A 6095-nucleotide genomic window follows, 5' to 3' on the forward strand; every position below is an offset into this window, starting at 1 on the left:
CCCATATCTGGACCTAATGGCAACCTCCTGGAATGCCAAGGCAGCTCGGTTCTTCAGTCGCAGAAGACAGTATGGCGCAGTGGGAGTGGATGCCTTAGTCCTCACCTTGCCCCGTCACATTCTTCTCTACATGTTTCCCCCTTGGCCTCTGGTGGGCAAGATGCTCTGGAGAATAGAGTCCCACCAGGGCCCGGTAATTCTGGTGGCACCGGAATGGCTCTGTCGTCTGTGGTTTGCAGACTTGATCAACCTCGCAGTGGACGGACCTCTTTGTCTGGGTCACCTTCCATGCTTGCTACATCAGGGTCCAGTATCTTTCGCCCAGGCCGATCGCTTCTGTCTTGCGTCCTGGCTTTTGAGAGGCGCCAGCTGAGACGGCGTGGATACCCGGAGGCTGTTATCTTGACCCTCCTCAAGGCTAGAAAGATGTCTACCTCCATCTCCTATATCAGGGTATAGAAATTTTTGAGAACTGGTGTGTCTCCATACCTGTGTCGCCACGGACCGCCTCGCTGGCTCAGATCCTATCTTTTCTTCAACAGGGACTGGACAAGGGTCTGACCTACAACTTGCTGAGAGTGCAAGTCTTTGCCCTAGGATCTCTACTTCATCAACGAGAGGGAACTTCCCTTTCCTCTCACCCGGATATCATCCGATTCCTCAGAGGGGTGAAGCACGTGAAACCCCCAGTCCACGCTCTTTATCCTTCATGGAGTCTCAATCTCGTTCTCCGAATCTTGGTCGGACCACCCTTTGAACCCATGCGTTCCGCGACTCTCAAGGATATCACTCTCAAGACGGTTTTCCTGGTAGCTATCTGTTCTTCCCGCAGAATCTCGGAGCTTCAAGCACTCTCATGCAGAGAGCCCTCCTTCGTTTTATGGATTTGGGAGTTTCCTTGCACACTGTGCCTACTTTTCTGCCCAAGGTGGTTTCCGAATTCCACTTGAATCAGACGGTAGAGTTTCCGTCCTTCTCAGAGGACGCATTGGCAGATCTACGCAAGCTAGATGTCAAGCGTATCCTCATTCGCTATCTGTAAGTCACTAATGATTTTCGCTTGTCGGACCATCTTTTTGTTCTCTGACATGGTCCGAAGAAGGGGGCCAAGGCGTCAAACTACCATTGCTCGCTGACTGAAGGAGGCGATCTCGGTAGACTACATTGGAGCAGGTCGACAACTTCCGGCGGGTGTCAAGGCCCATTCTCTTCAAGCTCAGGCTGCTTCCTGGGCGGAGATGCAATCGGTCTCATTCCAGGAGATTTGTCCAGCGGCAACTTGGAAATCATTACATACCTTTGCTCGTCATTATCGTCTACACATACAGTTGCCTACTTTTGGCTCCTTTGGCTCTAGGGTCATTCGAGCAGGGCTTTCTGGGGCCCACCCTACGTAGGGAAGCTTTGGTACATCCCACTGTCTGGACTGATCCTGGTATGTACAGGGAAAAGAAAATTATTCCTTACCTGCTAATTTTCGTTCCTGTAGTACCAAGGATCAGTCCAGATGCCCTCCCTGACTGTTTATTGGGTTTGGGATTGCCTCTCTCCTCAAATTGTTCTTCAGTGCCTTTTTTCCTTTGGCTGGTTAATGGTTCATTCTACAAGTTTGTTGTTTGACATTGTTTTGTGCCCATTACACACTGTTATTTGCTACTTAATTCTATTGTTCTTGATCCATCCTGGTTTTCCTCTTTGCTTTGATATACTCCATACTGAGGATTAGTAGAGGGTGCACTACCTTATAAGGAAGCAGCCTTCAAAGTTCTATCTGACTCATCTGCTGGAAGGGGGAGATAACCCACTGTCTGGACTGATCCTTGGTACTACAGGAACGACAATTAGCAGGTAAGGAATAATTTTCTTATTCCAGCAGAGTCTATTGGATGCTCATTTCCATCATAGGCGGATAATGAGAGCAGATGGTAGCAGAAGTCTTTGTGAAGACAGCTTATAAGAATGGAAACATCTAAAGGCTGGCAAGATTTGAACATACTTGAAGAGCAGTCCTTAGATGGAGCAAGGGGTCCTTCCTGGTGGAAACTGAGCAGAAGAACCGTGCAAGCTTTCCAGAGGAGCCTGAAGGTGGTAATCATGGACCTCTGTCTGGCAGCGAAGACAACATCAGATGGGTGGATAAACAACAAGTCAAGATCTCCCAATCCGGATTCTAACAGCTGAAAAGCTGTGCAAAAGGCACCAGAAGGGTGGTGGTTTGCAAGCTATGGATTCAAACCAATTTGCCATGTTGAAATTAAGGTAAAGAGGCACAACAAGATGATATCTTCAGGAAATCTGGAATGGAATTAGAAGCTGGAATTCCCACTTGTGCAAAGCAGAGTCGGGATTGTAGCTGTAATTAGTCCCATGACAAGCATCAAGCTGAGTGAAGCATTGACTGAATTGGAACCTGTGGGAATTATGAGCTTTGCAAGCAGGCCATGTCAGGGTTTAACACTAACTTCCCTTCTCCCTGGCCTTTGCACTGAATGAAGCAAACACTAGTGCTTAAACCTCTCTGCCTAAGGAGAGGATACCTGACTGTCACGTATTTCTCTAGCTTATAATTAACCCTGATTACCTGAAAGAAGGGCTAGTTGCCCCTAGTCAGATGCAGGACAAAGACAGGAGGTATAGGATTCAGCAGCCAATGAAATGATCCGTACACACCCCCTGAGCCAAGCCAATAGTGTAGTGACACGTCTGTATGCTATGGGGAGAGGAGCCAATGATGTGATGACACATTGTATGCTATTGAATGTATGCACAATAAAAAGGGGACCCACGGGAGTGGTCCGCCCCTTTTTAGCTAGGCCTAGGGTGCAGGCACCTCCTGCAGGTCATTCAAATCCAAGGACCTGGAGTTACTGCAGAATTTTAATTCAAATAAGCGTACATTCCCAGAAGCTTGATGATGTTTGGTGAAGAAGCAGAACTTGGTAAGGGTGATGTGGAAACCTGAGCGCAGGTGCCTCCTGTAGATCATATGGAACCCAGGCTGAAACCCACATCTCTGTGAAACCAAACAGAGATGGTCTCTGAAACGAGTGCAGGTGCTTCCTGCTGATCGAAATGAGTTCCAGAACTGGACTGGCTTGAAGATGATCTGGATGCAGGTGCCTCTCAGGATGGTCATCTGGATGCGAGGTCCGGCGGGTGAGACTAGGCTTGAACCCAGAGATAGGAACTAGCGGACACAACAGGATCAGGACTGGAACATAGGATGTCAGGATTCAAGACTCGGAACATGGAACTCGGAACTTGGGAACTTGGATTCAAGAGGGTCCGGACCGGAACAAAGAACATCAGGGCATCTGGACATAGAACATCAAATACTTCTGGACTAGGAACAAGCGGACTCGGAACATCAGGACTTGGATGAGGAACATCTAGACTTCTGGACATCAGGACTTCTGGACGAGGAACATCAAGACTTGGAACATGTGACAATCTGTGAAGTTCTCAAAGAAGGGTCCAGCCGGAAGAGGACTCCAGTGACCGGAAACGGACGCCAGATCAATACGGATTTACTCCCAGGATGGTCTTCTGGAGGTGAGGTCCAGTGGCGAGACTGGCTTGAACCCGGAGCTAGGAACTAACAGATACATCAGGATTGAGAAGAACATGGAACACAAAGCCATCAAGACAGGAGCAGACCACGGAAGACCTTGACCGGAGAAGAGGAAACATGGACGACCATGGAATGCAATTCTAAGGCCCTGTGGGACTGAAGCAGAGCCCTTTTATAGGGCTGGACCAGGGAACACAGTGATGACATCATCAGGTGGGGCCGCAGGCTTTTCCCGCCTCTGGCCCTTTAAATAAACTGAAGACGTGCGCGCCCGCACTTAGAGGGAGTCCGGGAAAGTAGAGATCTGTGGCGGCATCCTGCTGCGATGGAGAAGGCCAGGTTGGAGGTGGTTTCCATGCCGTGAAGATGAAGAGGTCAGCGGTGGCGGCTCCCTGCTGCTTAAGTGGATGACTGCAGCAGCAGCAGCCGTGAAGAGAGAATCCTGGTAGCGGCTCAGGGCCACAAAGGAGCAGTGTCAATGAAGGAGTTCGATTCTATGAACCCTTGAAGACTGCACCGCGGAGACGCTTCTCGTCTCATCATCCCCGCAGTGAAACGCACAGCCATCTTGATTCACTAACATTTGCAACGCAAACGGAACCTAATACGTAGTAACGTACTGACGTACTCACGCACTAACATTTAGTGAAACGTAACTCCATTTTGGAATTATAATTTGTATTGTATTAATACGAACGCCGCTGCAAATGTCTAACCTGTCAATTAGATGACGAAACAATAGTCTGATGATAAGCTACACCTCCTGAAGACCACGCTAGCTATTGCTTATTCAGCAGTTTGTAAATTGTTTGTTCAGCAAAACCAGAACGCATGTGTGAAAGATAAGAGCTGTAAAGTGTATAAAGGGTTGCTCCTAAGGGGGCGTGGCATGCAGTTGTACTAAGCCGTTGTCTTAGCTGCATCTTGCTGGCAATAAAAGTTTTTCTTTACGGATCAGTTGTCTGGGCCTCCTTACTGACTAAAAAGAGACGGTTACATTGGCGAGCCAGCCAGGAGGTACCGGAGACGCTATTTTAGCTCTCCAGAAGGTCCGGTAGTTTGGTGGCGGGGCAGTCCCCCAGACATACCTGGTGAGTGGCCACCGCTGAGTTCAGCGATCAGGTTTCTGAGGGGACCGTTCCACAGAAATTCTGCTGGGACCTCTGGGTTGATGATTCGGGAAGAAGGCTTTCACGACGATCGGAAGACCCCTGCAGGCGAGTATTATGGGTACATGGAAATAAGTGAAGAATAGCTAGCTAAGGAAATAACCGGTCCATCCCCGGCGGACCGAGGGGGCTTTGATCACACCCCACGCAGTGTGTTAGTAGGAACCCCGTTCCGAAGACCACGCGCATGAACAGGAAAAAGTACAAGTGAAGCATATGATAGTGGGAATAGGTTTCTTGTTGTGTGAAAGAAAGTGAATGGCCTCGCAGTTCTAGGCCGGGCTGACCGCGTCCTAGTCAGGGCGATTGTGACCCTTTTGTGTCTGACGGATACGGACCCCTTACCTATCCGTCTTCCCTTCCCTCCTTTGTCTGTGAATTCTATCCTGATGGGAGGGGGCGGCTCGACTCCATTAAAAGTCATGACGGAACACTATAGTGAAGTGTTCGATAGACATAAATGTACAAAGCCCGGAATGATTCAACGATGCACCCATAGGTGGCCCAGTTTGTGTGTAAATTGGCCTCCGGTAGGAACTTTCGATTTCCAAACGGCCACAAGGGTCCAGAAAATAGTCATACGAGAGGGGAATCCGGGCTGCCCTGAGGATATACCGTACATAACTGCTTGGATTGCAGTTATTGAAAATCCTCCGACGTGGGCAAAAAAGCTAGTAGAGGGAGCCGCCCTTGTAATGATAACTCAAGTACGCAAGATGGAGGACCAGAAGTCCTCAATCCGGAAGAGAAGGGGAAAGGCGGCCATATTGGAACCTAAAGAGCATGCGTCATCTGCGGCGGCCATATTTGTAGTGCAAGGGAGTTCACGGACTCCAGAAAAAAAAATTAAACCCCTGCCGTCCGCAGCACTGCCCGACGCTGAAAATATCTTGCCGCCACCATATGCCCCTAGTTGTCCCCTCACATATCTTACGCCACCAAACCCTCAAGCCCCCTTAAATGCGCAAGCTGATCCTAGAATCGCACCGGCTCATGAAGAACAACCTGAAGTGGCAACCGCGAAGGTAGAAAGCGGCAGCGAGCCGTACGTGGCCGACGGAACTCGCAGTAAAACCCAAGCCGCAGCAAGTTTGCAATTACCAATTAGAGAAACATCAACTGTAGTTCCTGTAGTCCCGACTGAAGAAAACGAACATCGCACTACGCAAACGATAAAATTATTTACTTACATACCTTTTACATCCAGCGATCTTTTCAATTGGAAACAGCTTGGGCCATCATACGCTGAAAAACCAGAACAGATGATAGACTTTTTACGGGGCATTTTTGCAGCCCACAATCCCAACTGGGCTGACGTTCGGCATCTAGCCTCCATTCTTTTTACCACTGAAGAA

This window comes from Rhinatrema bivittatum, chromosome 3 (genome assembly GCF_901001135.1).
Source record: "Rhinatrema bivittatum chromosome 3, aRhiBiv1.1, whole genome shotgun sequence".
Lineage (NCBI taxonomy): Eukaryota > Metazoa > Chordata > Amphibia > Gymnophiona > Rhinatrematidae > Rhinatrema > Rhinatrema bivittatum.